Source organism: Schistocerca gregaria, chromosome 1, assembly GCF_023897955.1.
Source record: "Schistocerca gregaria isolate iqSchGreg1 chromosome 1, iqSchGreg1.2, whole genome shotgun sequence".
Classification (NCBI taxonomy): Eukaryota; Metazoa; Arthropoda; class Insecta; order Orthoptera; family Acrididae; genus Schistocerca; species Schistocerca gregaria.
The window spans coordinates 1,096,318,236-1,096,337,986 of record NC_064920.1 but is presented as its reverse complement, the minus strand read 5'-3'; the positions used below and the strand labels follow the sequence as shown (position 1 = coordinate 1,096,337,986).

General features: G+C 44.4%; 1 protein-coding gene and 1 pseudogene across 1 annotated transcript in view; both read left to right on the top strand.

The window, feature by feature from the left end:
* LOC126282200 (tubby-related protein 4) overlaps window positions 1–19,751 on the top strand; it is a 1,357,172-nt gene that overhangs the window by 1,082,580 nt on the left and 254,841 nt on the right. The window lies entirely within an intron of this gene.
* Window positions 10,739–10,856, top strand: LOC126290184 (5S ribosomal RNA; annotated as a pseudogene).

Sequence of the window (19,751 nt, the reverse complement as noted above, 5' to 3'; positions counted from 1 at the left end):
TTCCCTGCCTCTGTAAATGGAGAAGGAATACTTTTCAGCTGGATATATGTACATGTACATGTACATGGATACTCCGCAAATCACACTTAAGTGCCTGGCAGAGGGTTCATCGAACGACCTCCACAATAACTCTCTATTATTCCATTGTCCAACAGCGCGTGGAAAAGCCGAGCGCCCATTTTCCTTACTTTACTATGAGATTCGTTTCCCCTTATGTAGATCGGCGTCAGCAAAATATTTTCGCATTCGGAGGAGAAAGATGGTGACTGAAAAGCATTTGTTTTAATTATGTCCACCCCGAATCCGTATCATGTCGGTGACTCTCTCTCTTATTTCGCGATGATACGAAACGTGCTGCTCTTCTTTGAACTTTCTCGATGTACTCCGTTAATCCTATCTGGTAAGAATCCCACACCACGCGGCAGTACTCCAAAAGAGGACGGACAAGCGTAGTGTAGGCAATCTCTTTAGTAGATATGTTACATTTTCTAAGTGTTCTGCCAGCATAACGCAGTGTTTGGTTTGCCTTCCCCACAACATTTTATGCGTGTTCCTTCCAATTTAAATTGTTCGTAATTGTAATTCCTAGGTATTTAGTTGAATTTACGACCCTTGGTTTGACTAATTTATCATGTAACCGAAGTTTAACGGGTTTCTTTTAGTACTCATGTGGACGATCTCACACTTTTCATTACTTAGGGTCAATCGCCAATTTTCGCGTGATACAGATATCTTTTCTAAATCCTTCTATAATTTGTTTTGATCTTCTGATGACTTCACAACCTGCAACATAGTTTTTATTTGAACAGTGGGACCAGTATCTTAGGACGTGTTTTTATAAAACAGATCTGAAGGTGGTCATTATAGACCGAAACCGGTCACAAAAAAATTGTGACCATAGACGTGAAGTAAACGAAATTTATTCTGATGACTTTACTACACGGGAAACGACAGCATCATCTGCGAAAAACCTAAGACGGATGCTAAGATTGTCTCCTAAATCTTTTATTAGATAGATAACAACAGAGAGCCTATAACACTACCTTGGGGAACGCCAGAAATCGCTTCTGCTTTACTGGATGACTTTCCGTTAGGTACTACGAACTGTGACCTCTCTGACAGGAAATCACGAATCCAGTGACGTAACAGAGATGATATTCCGTAAGCACGCAATTGCACTACAAGCCGCTTGTGTGGTACGGTGTGAAAAGACTTCTGGAAATGTAGAAATACGGAACCCATTTGAAATCCCTTGTCAATAACACTCAGCACTTCGTGAGAGTAAAGAGTTGCTTGTGTTTCATAAGTAGGACGTTTCTAAATCCGCATTGGCTCTGTGTCAATAGACCGTTCTCTTCGAGGTAATTCATAATATTCGAACACAATATATGTTCCAGATTCTTGATGCGTATCGACGTAATGATACGGGCCTGTAATTTCGTTGGTTACTCCTATCGGGTTTTGGTGTGATCTTTGCAACTTTCCCCAGTTTTGGGAAGGGATCTCTGGTTGGGCTAACGGTTGTGTATGACTGTTAAGTACGGAGCTATTGAATCCGCATATTTTGAAAGGAAACTATCGCTATACAGTCTGGAGCGGAAGACTTGTTTTTATTAAGTTGCTCCACCACTCCGAGCATATCTACTTTTAAATTACTCTTGTTCTTGCTTGTCGATACGTGCGACCGATAGACTGAAGGGCACGTAGGAAGTCTGTGCAGATGATGAGGAAGTCGCTGCATCTTCTCCAGTCCCCTCAAGATCGCCTATAAACCAACGTCACACACTGTAAATATTCCAGGTAAGCTAATGTTGTTAGCACAGTATGGTAATAACGCAGCACATCCGACGGCATTATCCTGCTTAGATCCATCAGTGTAAACAAATACAAGAACAGCGCTCGGCTAAAATTGTGTAAAATATCTATGTAGATAAATGAATGTAGATGTTTTGTGTAATTCTTTTTAAATCCAATTTTTACAATATTCTGAAAGCGATAAAATTGGTTGTACCTATTATCGATCTCTAAATATGACCAAACAAGAATTTTCTCTAGACTCAGTAAAGTGTGAAAGGTGTCAGCGAGAGTTCTGCGCCGTCCATTCACACCAGCAGAAATAAAAGCGATTGATCGCAGCAGGTATTGATCAGAGAACTTTCTTGTTCTTAGCTGGGGCAGCTGGCAGGTGATGTAAATACGGTTCACGCGGGAGTGCGTAGGTGCCAGCCAACATAACCAATGCAACAGCAAGCGACAGAAGTAAGTCGTGACGGGTTTCATAAGGTTGGACATTTTTATGATAACTGGCGGTGGCTCGTTGAAATTCAGATATTCACGTAGCTCTACGCCCTCACGAACACCGACGACAGTGGACATAAATTTCATGTCGAGGTCTTTCTTCTGTTTGGTTTCTTAGTGAATCTACAACCGTCGCGGAATAGGCACTATTGTTATAAGGATTGCTGTAGCAAATATTTTCACTTTATTAAGCAGCACCTGTCAGGTTTCTATTGTCTTTCTTAGTTGGGAACATTATAAAAACATCACTGATAGCAAACTCGTTACGTATTGTAAGTGTGTGGGTGTTATGTTGACGAGCTGCGCAATGGATTGATCTGACAAGTACCCTTTGGCTCCTGCAAGAGCAATTTCCAACCCACACAACTACAGAAGTAAGACAGACGCTCCTAACATACCAAAAAGAAACACCTGAAAAACTTTCAGCAATATACAGGGTGTTACAAAAAGGTACGGCCAAACTTTCAGGAAACTCCTCACACACGAAGAATGAAAATATGTTATGTGGACTTGTATCCTGAAACGCTTACTTTCCATGTTAGAGCTCATTTTATTACTTCTCTTCAAATCACATTAATCATGAAATGGAAATACACAGCAACAGAACGTACCAGCGTGACTTCAAACTCTTTGTAACAGGAAATGTTCAAAATGTCCTCCGTTAGCGAGCATACATCCATCCACCCTCCGTCGTATGGAATCCCTGATGCGCTGATGCAGCCGTGGAGAATGGCGTACTGTATCACAGCCGTCCACAATACGAGCACGAAGAGTCTCTACATTTGGTACCGGGGTTGCGTAGAAAAGAGCTTTCAAATGCCCCCATAAATGAAAGTCAAGAGGGTTGAGGTCAGGAGAGCTTGGAGGCCATGGAATTTGTCCGCCTCTACCAATCCATCGGTCACCGAATCTGTTGTTGAGAAGCGTACGAACACATCGACTGAAATTTGCAGGAGCTCCATCGTGCATGAACCACATGTTGTGTCGTACTTGTAAAGGCACATGTTCTAGCAGCACAGGTAGAGTATCCCGTATGAAATCATGATAACGTGCTCCATTGAGCGTAGGTAGAAGTACATACTGACGAAACTAAAATAAGCTCTAACATGGAAATTAAGTGTTTCCGGACACATGTCCACATAACATCTTTCTTTATTTGTGTGTGAGGAATGTTTCCTGAAAGTTTGGCCGTACCTTTTTGTAACACCCTGTACATATTCTGGAGTCGTTCCCTGTAAGGAAAAGACACAACAATATTCTATGTTTTTACATAAGTAGTGGGATAATCGGGTACTGGAGTATTGTTAGTTAGTGTAAGAAAAACATTAAACGAACGGTAAATATTATTTATTGCAAAATTTAAGAAAAATCAAATGAAAGTTTTATTTATAAACTGATACACAATGTCCGGGTTCTTTTAGGAATAGGTGATCACCTATTATGGATAGGAATCCTGTTAATGACGTTTATATAAAAAGTGTGGGAAAGCTTTTTTTATCCCTTTTCTTTAAGAATGTTATTTACTCGGCAGAATGGCTGAGAGCCGCACCTACTCAACTTGAATAATTGTCCGACTGAATTTTTCTAAGTACGGTCGAGGCTGTCGTGTGAGAAATGTAATGGAGTGACGTGAATGAAGTATGTTATTTCTAATGGAGGGAAGATGGGGCTCGCCTACGCTGTAGCGCACAATAGCGTGAGCTGAGACGACTGCTGCATGCGTCGTTCGCCGCTGAAAAATAACAAAGCTATCTCTTTCTATCTCGACTGACCTTCGCCAATCGAACTCTCACTACGCCTTGATGAAGTCAAGGCCTCCTATCTGCCCCTAGTCAAACTACTGGCGCGCAACACCGGCCAGATAACCAGTCCACCGCAATACCGCTCCATGTTCGCCCACAGCCGCCAACTAATACGCTGTGTTCACAACGCACATCAAGTGTCACAGCCAACACAGTGAACAAACGCTTAATCGCGAGCGACTCAATATAGAGTATCGCTCCGATTCGCTAGCAACAGAGGTGCTCTCTCAGTGCAGTACTGAGTAGAGACTTTGTTCCTCGCTCTCTGTGTACACGCACAAGAGCACTTGCTCCCACTGTGTGTTCCCACTACGAGAGCGTCACCGGAACGACTTCCCTCCACGCAAAAAGCGAATGGGTATATCATCCACTGTCTTTCCCTCACTCCTCTGGCTCATTGCGTCAGAAATAGTCCACCAACCAGCATTACTCTTACGAACAGGAGAATGGCTAAGCCGACCAATCCGGAAATATATAACATCTGCGTTAGGCGTTTACTGTCCACTTCTGAGAACTCTGAAACTGCGCACTAGATCCATCAAAAAATGTGTATGCTGGGGCTCTCCCAAATAATACAGCGGGTTTTGCTTTTAAGGTGAACACGCACGCCATTATCCCTTTTCTCTGCACTGTTTTGGTCCGTGGGCGGTCGGCCGGCCAGTGCAGCTCCGTGCTAACTCACCCTCCTACGGACTGTCCACTTTCCAGTGGGCTGGTTGCCTCCACCAAACAAAAACTCCTGTGGCGGTCGTGTCTTGAATGTTTGTGTATGCCAGCCTCTCGGTGCGCACTTGCGATTTATTTATAAGATTTGCATATCGATTAAATGGAAATATGTAAAATTGACTCTACCATATCGGATTTGGGCTCGAATGAAACGTCTTGATACGCAGAATACGATGGTGAAGACGGAATATGTAAGAAATTAAGGTTAGGAGACCACGCCACCTTACAGTATGTTGCAATGTCTTCGTGAAACTGCACTTAAAGCAAGAAGCTGTTTTATTTGTGAAAAACCATTGTGTAATATGCTACATTTTATGCACTAACATGACAACCTGGCAAACAGTTCCAACTCATAACAGACGCGTTTTATAACCAAAAAAATTTTAAGACCTGAAGACCACAGCAAAGTCTGCCGAAACCAGGTCTTACAAATAAAGAAATAAGAGGTATGTTCAGAAAATAACGGGAGATTCGTATTTTCGCGTCAGTGGTGTGTTGTAGCGAAATGCTGTTGTCATCTCTGCACACACCTGTGTTTAATGTGTAACTGCCAGCAGTTTCATTGTTGTTTGTCTGTTAGCTTTCATTCACTGCTGTACTGAGCAGAACATTGCGTCGCACAGTTTGCGAAGGAAATGGCAGCATTAGAGGAGGAACGCATCTGCATTATATTTTGTGTGAAACTCAAGAAACCCTTTACAGAGACACACCAAATGATGCAGGAACCCGATGGTGATGAGTGCTGAAGCTGTACTCGCTGCCACGAATGTTTTACACTCTTTAAAAATGCCCGGAGAGAAGTTAAAGATGACACTCGTTCAGGATACGCTTTCACGTCTACATATGACGCCCATGTCAGGAACGTCAATGAAATTGTGCGTGCCAATCGAAGAACGACCGTCCAAGAGATTGCAGAAGAATGTAACATTTCAGTTTGATCACGTCATGAAATCCTGACACAGCATCTTGGAATGCACCGTGTTGCCACCAAGTTCGTCCCACGGCTCATGAGTCGGGATGAGAAATTCCTTTGCCTCGTAATCTGTGAAGCGCTTTTCGATCGCGGAAATGAGAACCAGATGTTTCTTAAGGGAATAATAACTGCTGATGAGACTTGGGTCTACGGTTATGATGTTGAGGCCAAGGTTCAATCTTCACAGTGGGTCGGGAAAAGTTCTCCAATACCAAAATGTTTTCGTCAGATCATGTGAAATATCAAAGCCATGCTGAAAGTTTTATTTGACTTTGAAGGATTAGTTTATCATGAATTCGTGCCACTGTTAGTCGATGATACTATCGGGACGTTTTGTGATGCATGCGAGAAAACGTGAGAAGGAAACTGCCAGAAATGTGGGGAGACAACTCATGTCTCTTGCATCACAATTACGCCCCTCACATTCATGCCTGTTGATATGTGACTATTGCACAAAAGACGAAATCACTCTGCTGCCTCATCCTCCTACTCTGCAGACATGGTCTCTGCTCACTTTTTTTATCTCCAAAGCTGAAAAACTCGTTTAAAGAACGAGGATTTGTAACGATAGACGAGATAAGAAATAATTCGCAGACTGCGCTTTGTGCGATCCAGCAAGAGGCGTACCAAGACTGCTGCCGGATGTGGGAACGGCATTGCGAGCTGTATATTAACTGTGGAGGACAATACTTCGAGTGACACCATGCATAATAAGTAAAAGATATGCGTAGAAAAATTTTGTGGGGGGAAGTTCCGGAGTGTTTTGGACAGACGTCGTACATATGCAACCTTGGCTTCAGAAAGCTTTTACCAAAATTCAGCACTTAACATACGAAAATACACAATGCGTCGTAAGTCACACAAGCAACATAAACGCTCAAAATGGCGGAAAATACGAGGGTTACTCAAATGGAAAGCTTAAATTTGTAATAACAAATCGAAATTTCGCGCCGTTATTCTGTAAGTTGGTAAGCGTGCTACAAACAGCGTTCAGAATGGCCTGTAGGTGGCAGCATAGTGCAGACGCGCACATACCGTCGCAGTATCAGTATAAAGATGGCGGCCCCACTTGCGACTTGCACCAGGGAAGAACAGTGTTCTGTTGCTCGGTTTTTTCGTAGTGAAGGTGTGAAACCTATGGACATTCATCGACGAATGAAGGTTCAGTACGGTGATGCATGTTTGTCACAGCAGCAAGGCTACGAATGGAGTAGGAAGTTCGAAAATGGTGTGACTTCGGTGGAAGATGCTCCTCGTCCAGGTCAGGCACAACGAGTTGTGACACCACAGAACATTGCAGCAGTTGAAGCCATAGTGTTGGAAATGAATGACATTGCAGTATTTTTACAGATTAGTCATGGGTCAGAACACCACACTATGCATGATGTGCTCCAGTTTCACAAAGTGTCTGCAAGATGGGTGACACGGCAGCTGACTCCTGAAATGAGAGAACGACGTGTTGATGCTTATGAAGAACTTTTTCGGTGATTTGAACGAGAAGATGATGGTTTCCTTACAAGAATCTTTACTGGGGACGAAACCTGGGTTCACTTCCACCAACCGGAAACGAAGAGAGCGAGATAGGAATGGCGCCATTTCTCATCGCCAAAACCAAAGAAATTTCAAACAGAACCATCATCATGGAAGGTTATGCTGACTCCCTTTTGGCACGAAAAAGGCGTTATTTTGGAGCATTACATGCCTAGAGGGACCATTGTCACCAATGCATCATACACAGATCTCCTAAAAAAATCATCTGCTGCCTGCAATCAAATCAAAGCGACGTGGATTGCTGTCAGCAGGTGTCCTTTTGCAACATGACAGTGCAAGGCCTCACACTGCCCGTACAATAGTTGCAACAATAGAAGACCTGCATTTTGAGTCTCTTCCTCATCCATCATACTCACCATACCTTGCCCCAAGTGATTTCCATATGTTTGGACCACTCAAAGACGTAATTGGAGGAAAGACGTTCCATTCTGATGAAGGAGTTCGCCACGCGGTGCATGAGTGGTTGCACCGACTACCAAAAGAGTTTTTTTCTAAAGTAATTTATGCACTTTTAAGCGCTGGAGGACTTGCATTGAGCGTCGGGGAGATTATGTTGAAAAGTGATACAGCTTTGTACCACTTCTGCACAATAAATAATATTGAAAAAAGTATTTAAGTTTCTTGCAAGGAAGCCATCACCTTCTCGTTCAAAGCACCGAAGAAGTTCTTCAGAAACATCAACACGTCGTTCTCTCATTTCAGGAGCCAGCTGCCATGGCACCCATCTTGCAGACACTTTGTGAAACTGGAACACATTATGCACAGTGTTGTGTTCTGACCCATGACTAATCTGTAAACACGCTGCAGTGTCATTCAGTGTCACTCGGCGGTTTTCCTTCACTATGGCTTCAACTGCTGCAATGTTCTCTGGAGTCACAATTCGTTGTGCCTGACCTGGACGAGGAGCATCTTCCACTGAAGTCACACCATTTTCGAACTTCCTACTCCATTCGTAGACTGGCTGCTGTGACAAACATGCATCACCGTACTGAACCTTCACTCGTCGATGAATTTCAATAGGTTTCACACCTTCACTACGCAAAAACCGAATAACAGAACGCTGTTCTTCCCTGGTGCAAATCGCAAGGGGGGGCGGCCATCTTTAGACTGATACTGCGACGGTATGTGTGAATCTGCACTATGCTGCCACCTACAGGCCATTCTGCACGCTGTTTGTAGCACGCTTACCAAGTTACAGGATAACGAAGAGAAATTTCGATTTGTTATTACAAAGGTTTTCATTTGACTCACCCTCGTATATCACGTAACTCGATTTCAGCCAATCACGAACTGCCGACGGCGGAAAGCAGGAAGCTAAAGGACGGCCATATTTTCCCCCTGCTGAAGTTTTATCTACTGTTCAAGAGCGTTGCCTAGTGATAAAGCTGCGAACTACTTTACTACACCCCACAGACTGCTCGTAAAATTAGAGCGCTGAACAAAAGAAGAAGAAACAATGTATGTACGTCCAGCACCGAACCGTTTCGCGTTAAACTGCCCGTAACCGACGAGATGATGGGCCGTTTAATGTTGATGTAACAAGTTTCGACAGCAATCGCTCTGCATCGGCTTTTGCGCATTCCGGTGGGTTTTTGTGCTTTAATGGCCAATTTTGTTTGTTGCGGAATAACGCCAAGTTTATCGGTCTCCCCGTTCTCCGGTGAATGATGCCATTAGCGGGACGAATTCTCTATTGATCGCTTTAGGCCGTTACCTCGTTAAACGTCAATTCCGGCGTTATTCGACAAGTGGTGCGTTCTCGCCACAAACTCAGCGAACCACCACTAAACCCGCTGGACGTTCCGCCCGCTAAACTCCCCCTAAAGCCGCGAATTGGTCGCGGCCAGTGCTTAAATCTCCTCTCGCAGATTTGCGCATCCCATTATTTTTCACACCGTCCTTGTGAATACTGCGGCACATAACAATGGATAGAAGAGGATATCTTTTATTGTTCTCCAGTTCATATTCAGGACTGGCAGAACTCGTTTATACTGAAGACGATCTTCCTCGTTCAGTCCAATCGAACACTGTAGCTCTCGTAACTCACTCTAAACTGTGTGTTTCAGATCTACATTACTTTGGTAATACATGTATATCAAGATGATGTGCTTACGCACATACACTGAAGAACCAAAGAAGATAGTACACCTGCCTACTATCGTGTAGGTCCCCCACGAGCATACAGAAGTGCCGCAACACGAGGTGTCATGGACTCGACTAATGTCTGAAGTAGTGCTGGACGGAATTGACACTATGAAACCTGCAGGGCTGTCCATAAATGCGTAAGAGTACGATGGGGTGGAGGTCTCTCTTCTGAACGGCACGTTGGAAAGCAACCCAGATATCCTCAATAATGTTCATGTCTCGGGAGTTTGGTGACCAGCGGAAGTCTTTAAACCCGAAAGAGTGTTCCTGGAGCCTCTCTGTAGCAATTCTGGGCGTCTTGGGTGTCGCATTGTCCTGCTGGAATTGCCTAAGTCCGTCGGAATGCACAATTGACATGAATGGATGCAGTTGATCAGACAGGATGCTTACGTACGTTTCACCGGTCAAGAGTCGTATCTACATATATCAGGGATGCCATATCACTCCAACTGCATACGCCCCAAGCCATTACAGAGGCTCCACCAGCTTGAACAGTCCCCTGCTGACATACAGGGTCCATGGGTCGCTGAGATTGCCTTCATACCCTTACACGTCCATCCGCTCGATACAATTTGAAACGTGACTCGTCCGACCAGGCAACATGTTTCCAGTCATCAACAGTCCAATGTCGGTGTTGACGGGCCCAGACGAGGCGTAAAGCTTTGTGTCGTGCACTCATTAGGAGTACACGAGCGGCCCTTCAGCTCCGAAAGCCCAAATCGGTGATGTTCCGTTGAATGGTTCACACATTGACACTTGTCGATGGCCCAGTATTGAAATATGCAGCGTTTTGCCGAGGGGTTACACTTCGGTCACGCTGAAAGAGTCTCTTCAGTCGTCGCTGATCCCGTTCCTGTAGGATCTTTTTCCGGCAGCAGCGATGTCGGAGATTTGAAGTTTTACGGAATTCCTGATATTTACGGTACACTCGTGTAATGGTCGTAAGGAAAAATCCCCACTTCATCGCTACCGCAGAGATGCTGTGTGCTATCGCTCTTGCGCTGACTATAACACCACGTTCAGACTCACGTAAATCTTGATAACCTGCCATTGTAGCAGCAGTAAGCGATCTAACAACTGCGCCAGACACTTGTTGTCTTACATAGGCATTGCCGACCGCAGCACCGCATTCTGTCTGTTTACATAACTCTTTATTTGAACACGCATGCCTACACCTGTTTCTTTGCAGCTTCAATCTAATACAGGGCTGTGCAAAACTTAAGGACGGAGGTAATTTTCGCATGCCATCGGCCTTGCCGCAGTGGTAGCACCGGTTCCCGTCGGATCACCAAAGTTAAGCGCTGTCGGGCGGGGCTAGCACTTGGATGGGTGACCATCGGGTCTCCCGAGCGCTGTTGGCAAGCGGGGTGCACTCAGACCTCAGAGGCAAACTGAGGAGCTACTTGATTGAGAAGTAGCGACTCTGGTCTCAAAAACTGACGTACGGCGGGGAGAGCGGTGTGCTGACCACATGCCCCTCCATATCCGCATCATGTGGTCTGAGGATGACACGGCTGCCGGTCGGCACCGTTGGGCTTTCACGGCCTGTTCGGAAGGAGCTTTTCTAATTTTCGCATAATGTGTAATTGCCAAGTGACATACCTCGCTTAAACATAATACACATATATAAAGAATTGTTGCGCTATAGAACACAAGGTAACTGAAAGAAAAATGGTATTAGACGAACAGGAATAACGCTTCTACAAAATTCCCTGGACTTTACAAAATTTGTGGCATGGTTCTTGATAGGGTGTGTAATCGCCATGGACGGCAATCCATGTTCTGGAACGAGGTCCTATGCTGGCTACAAGGTAGGTAAGGTCTCTGTTGATCCGTTGCGGACATGGGCCAGCGGCTGCTCATGTATTTAACATTGACATTCTTGCAGTTGAGATATTATTTTATTGTATTTTTACTACCAGTTTCGGCATTCCAGTATGCCTTCTTCAGGCCCCATATGCATCTCTCAAAAATAAACGATATTGGCATACCGGGCCATACATTCCTGGATGTCGTGAATTCTGAACCGTATCTCAAGTGTTTCCTTCGGAGAGTTGATTGCAACTGAGCACACCTGCAGGAACATATGGCCCAGAGTGCCAATATCGTTAATTTTTTAGAGATGCGTATGGTGTCTGAAGATGACATAATGGAATGCCGAAACTGATAGTTAAAATAAAATAAATTAACGTCTCAACGGCATGGCTGTTGGCGAATTTCCTTGTTAAAAAGGTTCGTAAGGAGTTCTTGTGGTTGGATGCTCCATTCCTCCACCAACGCGCTTGTCTTGACAAGCGCTGAGGGCTAGGTGTTAGATATGGATGTACTGCAATGCATCTACACAAAGCATCCCATATGTGCTCGATGGTATTTAAGTTGGGGGAACGGATAGGCCATGCATTCGCAGAAAATCCCCTCATTCCAAAAGCTTTCTCCACTTGCGCTGTACGCTGCGGTCGCGCACTCTCATCCACAAAAATTAAGTCACGGACAAACGCACCCCTGAAAAGCCGCACATGCGTCACGATAACATTGACCGGTGAGTGTACCACGTTCAAAGATTTGGAGATCAGTACAGCCATGCAGCGATATGCCTCCCACACCATAGCACCTGCACCATCAAAACAACCAAATACCCAAAGTTCCTGGATGCACTACATGTCCCCACCTTTCGCCATATGAGGGTACGTCGAGAATCACGACTCAGGCTCCCATCCCAGAAGAGGTGGCACCCCACCCCTCGTTGGACCTGACCCTTTGCTCTAGGCACCATTGAAAACGATGCCGCCGATGTTCAGGTGTTAACAGAACAGTCGCACTATCCTCTGTGTCCTGACGTCCCCGGATTTAGTTCTCTGGCAAAGTTGAAGGATATTTGCAATCGCGATCCACCGACAACGCCTGACAACATCCGTCAGCGCATTGTCAATGCATGTGCGAACATTACGGAAGGCGAACTACTCGCTGTTGAGAGGACTGTCGTTATATGTATTGCCAAATACATTGAGGTTGACGGACATCATTTTGAGCATTTATTGCATTAATATGGTATTTACAGGTAATCACGCTGTAAAAGCATGCGTTCTCAGAAATGATAAGTTCACAAAGGTACATGTATCACATCGGAACAACAGAAATAAAATGTTCAAACGTACCTATGTTCTGTATTTCAATTTTAAAATTTCCACCTGTTACCAAATGTTCGTTTAAAATTGTGAGCCATATGTTTGTGACTACTACAGCGCCATCTATCACAAAGCGAAAATAGTGGTCCAACTAAAACATTCATATTTCTTTCCGTACTACACGAATATGTAATAAAAAATGGTGGTTCCTGTTAAAAAAAAACGTAGTTGATATTCGTTTGACCTATGGCAGCGCGATCTAGCGAGCCAACCATAGCGCCATCTGGTTTCCCCCTTTAATCCAGACGAGTTTCGTTTTTTGTAGTTTTTTCGTTTGACGTTTATGTCGTGAGATATTTGGTGCGGTCATGATGAATGGACTACCCTGTATATATAGTTAAGTCTCACCGGCCATTTGACTATCTTCTTCTGTGCGGGTGCACAGACAGTGCCCATACTTTACTTATCGGAATATTCAAACAGTGAGCGCTAGGCTATCTGGTGGTCATTTATTTGAGGGAATGGACGGCAACGTATAGTTAAAAATCTTTGGTTTCACGTAACTGTTTGTTAGCTGGGTGAAGTAATTAATATTTAGTTGAGGAACTTTAACGTGCCTATCACTAAAGAAGGAAATGGAAAAATAACTATCTTCCATAAACCTTTCAATTGAATCTAAATTGAATCTAAAAAGAGGTCTGAGTTCTTGTAGCCGAGAATAAACAACAGATACAGCTCGTTTTGTATCGCGTGCGACGTACTGCTTAATTTCCGCACGCAGTTAGCAGTTATTGAAAGCTGCACCTAGGCTCAAAGGGACAAAGAAACGTGCTGTCTTTTGTTGGAGAAAGGTTGTCCGACGCTAATCGTGAAACCTGAAACCAAAAGGCAAAATTTGTCACGCCCAGTAATTCGTCCTGTTATTCCGACAAGCAGAAGCACTGCTACGCCGAATTATTACAAGCTAATTACATCAGAATCCTGAGACCCGCTTCTGGTGATGTAAACCTACTGCTCTGGCCAGCAGAATCAGCATATCTATAGCCTGTTTAACAGATTTAGGGACTTTGTGAAGTGAGATCTTTCCCGTTCTCGAGAGCCTGTAGGAACCATTGTCGATTTGCAAGAAAAGGCCCAAAATGCTTTGGACTGTCTATCAGAGAAACCAGTGAGATAGTTTTTCGTGAATTTTCAGATATATGTAAAATGTAGGCCTACAGTACAGAGAAACCCGACCCACCATAAGATCAATAGAGCTCAGAAACATGAATAATTGCTAAAGTCTCACAATCGACCATGATGTGCTTTATGGATCTCAGAGCCTTAAATGGATTACTGGCAGATGAAATCCAAAACTTAATGTACTGCATCTCATTCAGAATCCCACAAAATAGGTTTTTCTGTCGGGGTAACTACAACATATACTGATGTCTGATCTAATTTTACTATATAAAATGAGTGAATTCGCGTATCTTGGACTGTGCTACTGCCTTGCGGGACTTACACCAAGCGAACGTGGGTAAAAGTACGCTGCAGTGTGCTACCACCTGGTGGCATTGACGTAAACTTGTAATAGTTCAATGTTAAATGCTAGCAGTGAAAGCTGTGAACCGTGCACATTGTTTACATAATCTGTATGTGTTTGGCACCTAAACTAATTACGTCATGCCAGCTTCGCTTGCGCGGAAGCTTCTTAAAACGTGCACAAGTGACGGTGTGCTCACTACCCTGAAACCCCCAAGTTTCGCCAAGTCTAGAGGAGCAATGTAGCACAGCGTGGTAGATTTAGTACCGTGTATTTCGGATTAGCGCATCTACATTACGTTTGAAATAACCAATAAATCCGCTAGCTGTCAAAAGTTAGGATGTTCACGTGCTCTTGTGCTCTTACACAACAGCCGCCACTGGTTACCAACACGTGAATAAAATACGACAGACATCGGGTGTGTTTCAGGTAGTTCGACAAAGAGTTTTTCGCAATAGTAGTTTCTTTTTTCCTTTCTCGTGGCACACCTTTTTGTGTCAGGGTCCGCGCCGTATATTACGGTAATAGCAACTGCATCAACATCATACTACGTAAGCCACGTAATGGTGTGTGGCGGAGGGTACTTTCGGTACCACTATCTGATCCCTCCAACCATTTTCCACTCGCGAATAGTGCGTCGAAAGAATGATTTTCGGTACGCCTCTGTATTGGCTCTAATTTCTCGAATTTTCTCCTCGTGGTAAATACGCGAGATGTATGTGGCGGAGAAATAATATGTTGTCCGACTCCTGTGAAAATAGTAAATCATCTAAGTGATGCACAACGCCTCTCTTGTAACGTCTGCCAGAGGAGTTTGTATAGCATCTCCGTAACGCTCTCTCGCCAGCTAAACGATCACGTGACGAAACGCGCCGCTCTTCGTTGAATCTTCTCTATCTCCTCTATGAGTCCTTCCTTATAGGGATCCAAGAACCCACTGCTTTCGTGGATGGGTTATATTTCCTTAAGATTCTTCCGATGAATCTGAGTATGGTGTCTGCTTTTCCCACTATCTGTTTCATGTGGTCATTCCACTTAAGGTAGCTCTGAACAGTTACGCCCAGATATTTTACGGCAGACGCTGTCTCCAGCTGTTTGTCATCAATAGTGTAACTGTACAGTAGTGGATTTTTTTCCCTATGTATGCGCATTATATTACATTTATTTACCTTCAGGGTGAACTGCCAGAGCCTGCACCATTCATCAATTCTCTGCAGGTCGTTCTGCAAATTATTACTATGTTGTGGCATTGCTACTTTGGTATAGGCAACTACATCATCTGCAAATAGCCTTAAAGAGCATCCGACGCTCTCTACTAGATCGTTTATATCTATTATAAACAGCAACGGTCCTATCACTCCGGATATTGCCTTTACTTCTGTTTATTTACTTCTGTTAAGAGCGACGTGTTGAGTCTTCCTGCAAGAAAGTCTTGAATCCAATCGCATGTCTGCTCAAATACTCCGTAAGCTCCTATTTTTTCATTAAACGGTAATGCGGGACGGTGTGAAATGCCTTACTGAAATCAAGGAACACGGCATAAATCTGAGCGCCGTGGATCTCATGGAGGAAAAAGCGAGCTGGGTTCCGCAGGAACTCTATTTGCGAAATCCAGGTTGATTTTTATAGATGAGATCTTCACTTTCCAAAAGCGTCATAGTTTTTGAGCATAAGGCATGTTCCATAATTCTACAACAGAGATGACGTCAACGGTATAGGTCTATAATTGCGTAGATCTGTCTTACGGTAGCCGGTCGGAGTGACCGAGTGGTTCTAGGTGCTACAGTCTGGAACCTCGCGACCGCTACGGTTAGTTAGGTTTAAGTAGTTCTAAGTTCTAGGGGACTGATGACCTCAGAAGTTAAGTCCTATAGTGCTCAGAGCCACCTGAACGATTTTTGTCTTATGGTCTTTCTTAAAAACAGGAATGGCCTGCTCCTTTTTCCGGTCGTTAGGTACCTCTCTTTGCTCAAGCGATCAACGATAAATTACTGCTAGAAGGGAAGCAAGTTCTTTCGCTTAACCTTCACAGAATCTTACAGGTATCTCATCTGGTCCTGACACTCAACTAAGCGCGCTGATACTGCGCGTTTTAATCGAATATCATCTAAGAGACAAGCAATGAAGTTGTCACTCCTTTCGCTGCAGGAACAGGGCAAGATAGCCGAGCGCCACTCGTGCAATTAACTTCGAAAGCCGACCAGCAGCTATGAAAGCATTAGAACGTAACTAAGTTAGGAAAGTTGTTAGCAGCGGAGCACAAGAGGAAAGGCGGCGGACACCAGGAAAAGAGCCGTGCGGGAAACTCGGCAGCCAGGGAAGATCCCGTGGGATCGGGGCTGGTTTGAGACTGACGCTCAATAGCTCGCCCCCCCCCCCCCCCCCCCCCCCCCCCGGTCTGTGTACAGCCGAGGCCGTGCGTTTCAGTGCTAACTTGTCCCGCGGCAGGCATGTTGTTCTGCCACACAGCAGTAAAGCGAGGCTTGTTGCTCGTGTATATGGCGTCAGCAACATTTTTTCCGTTATTGTGTTTCGATTCCCCCCCAAGGGGGCGGGCTGGTAGCAGCTTAGTACGCCGTCTTCAGCCTACAGAATTTTTAAAACAAAAGAAGATAATAAACAATAAAAGCAGGTGACAAAAACGGTAACTTAAATTGTAAAACGGCGGAAAATTGTGGAAAGTTAAAACATAAAGCAAAGGGTTGGAAAAGCTAATAAAATACACAGGAAGCAGACAGGTAACGTAGTAGACAGATAATTAAAAAAAACATGGCGACAGTCTGGTTTCTGTTCGCAAGACATATAAAAATACACCCAGCGACAGTATGATGTACGTTCGCAACACTGCGGAGAAGATACACAACACTGAACACTCACTGTAAACACTGCACTAAAATGTCGGCACAAAGATGACACACCATAGCGAAGGGTAGATGGGGGGGGCGGGACCTGGTCAGATTGGGGGGGGGGGGGGGCGGGGAACAAGGAGGGTGGAGAGGAAAAACGAAAGGGAGGGCAACAAAGGAGAGAGAGGACCCGTAAGTGGGGGGAGGGGCAGGGCAGACACGAGAGGGAATGGGGAAAGGCAGAGGAGGGATACGCAAAAGGACTCGAGGGAGAGAAGGGGGCAGAGAGAGGGTAGTTGGGGAGAAAAGAGGATGGAAGGGGTGGAGAGGGAGCCCAGGAAAAGGATGGAGGAAAGGAGGGGGGGTGAGGATCAGAGTTGATAGGAGGGATAAATGGAGGGAGAGAGAGCATCATCCGGGAGGGGGAGTTGATGGAAGCCACCTTGGGAAAGGAGATGAAGGGTGTAGAGATGGAGGGTAGGGGGGACACAACAGTTAAGGTGTGGCAGGGGGCAGGGATGGGAGAGGAGAGGAGCAAGCAGGGGGTGAGGGGGATCAAGGCGGTGGGAGGTGTAGAGTATGCGGATATGTTCGAGGAATAGGAGCACATGGGGCAAAGGAATGAGGTCATAGAGGGTCTGCATGGGGGACAGGAGGCGGATACGGAAGGTGAGGCAGAGTGCATGATGCTCAAGGATCTGGAGGGACTTATAGAATTTGGGGGGGGGGGGAGGGGGGGAAGATATCCAGGTGGGACTGGCATAACAGAGGATGGGACGGATTAAGGATTTGTAGGTGTGGAGGATGGTAGAGGGGTTCAACCCCTATGTCCGGCCAGAGAGGAGTTTGAGAAGTCAGAGGTGGCTGTGGGCTTTGGATTGGATGGAGCGGAGATGAGGGATCCAGGTTAGGTGACGGTCAATGGTGAGTCAGCAACTGTCAACGTTTGCACTGAGATGAATTTGAGCACCTACGTGTCCAGAACTGAGGGTAGTACAAACTTACTTTTAGAGACAATCACATAGTACAGGGTTACTCTAAATGATGTACCCATTTTCAAAAATTCGTGTGTATTCAAACAAAAATCCAAAATGAAGAAACTGTATACCAATGAAAAGAGGAAGTTTCAAAGTTGATGGCGGTCGGCGGCGGGCGGGCGGTGCCTGTTTCAGAAGTGGCCGGTAGAGTTCGCGCGGCAATAGGGCCGTCGTTTCGTTTCACTGTCAATGGTGAGTGAGCACAAGGTTTTCTGCGTTCTTGATTTCACGAAAAGTGAGTCGCAAATTGCAGTGCAGCGGGCATGTCGTACCAAATTCGGTACTCAACCACCAACTCACAAAAGCATTAGCCGTTGGTTAAGCAATATCAACTGACTGGCAGTGTGTGCAAAGGAAAAAGGAAAAAGCACAGGCCAACCGCCTGTCAGAGGATGACGTCCGACGGATACAAGAAAGTTTTGTGCGCAGTCCCAGTAAGTCTACCAATAGAACCAGTCAAGAAGTTTGAATACCCCAACCAGCTGTATGGAAAGTTCTGAGACGGCGTTTGCTGAACAAGCCCTACCATCATGACTTGTGCAGGCTCTCAACCCCAGTGACAAAGAGAAGCGTCTCGCATTTTGTGGTTATGTGCTAGCAAAGATGATGACGCGTTTCTACAGCGTGCAATTTTTAGCGATGAAGCGATGTTCCAGCTTAGTGGAAAAGTCAAGAGAGACAATGTTCGCATATGGGGTTTGGAAAATCCAAATTCATGTCAATTCAAGACACAAAGTCTGTAAATGAGTCCGTGATCATATTTTTGGCAGTTTATTTTACAGGTCCGTCTTGATCAAACAAGCTTTTACACTTCATTATTACCAGTTTCGGCTACTGCCATCTTCAGATCATAAAATATTCTGCAGTGAACACATAGTTTGTAGTGAGGTGATTGCTCTGTTGTAGAAAGAATTCAAAAGCCAAGATCTCTTAAATAGTGTCAACACACTAAAGGTGCCATCATCGTATCTTCATTCAGATCCGATAAGGGCACCTTTAGTGTGTTCACCATTAATTAGTATTTAAGCGATCTTGGCTTTTGAGTTATTTCTATAAAATATTCGGATTTAGTTGAAACTACTTTATTTAAATGAGTGTGCCTGTTCTTAAATTGCTGAATGACTGAGACCCACAATATCCTGGCTCAACGCAATCTGACTTGCCAACAAAAAAAAAAAAAAAAAAAAAAAAAAAAAAAAAAAAAAAAAAAAAAAACAGACTTCAGATAATTAATTCAAAAAAATTGTACTGACTGAAAAGAAATTCTAGCAATAACCTAAACATTTCTATAAGCACTTACCGCACAAAAATCTTCATTGCACGAACCACTGCAATAAAGCGAGCGTCAATACTTCCTGCTAAATAAAAGATTCTAACTACTAATGCCAGTAACTACTAATAAGAAAGATTTTGTTGCAAACCAAATAATGTATTTTTTACCTTAATAATGTGACATCAAGTTCAGACACGAATTTAAATCGTCATGGACATCTAGTACAAAGATATATAATCATGAATAATATTCAATCTCCAAATCGAACATGTATAGATGGTTAGCCTACGCTAACACTTCAGACCTCTACCCTCCATCAATGCTAACTTCTCACATCTAGCATCCATCACTGCTGGCTGTTCACCTCCAACTGCCCAACAGTACTTCCATCACTGCTGGCGACTAACATCCAACTACCCAACACTACTGGCGATTAACTTCCAACAACGA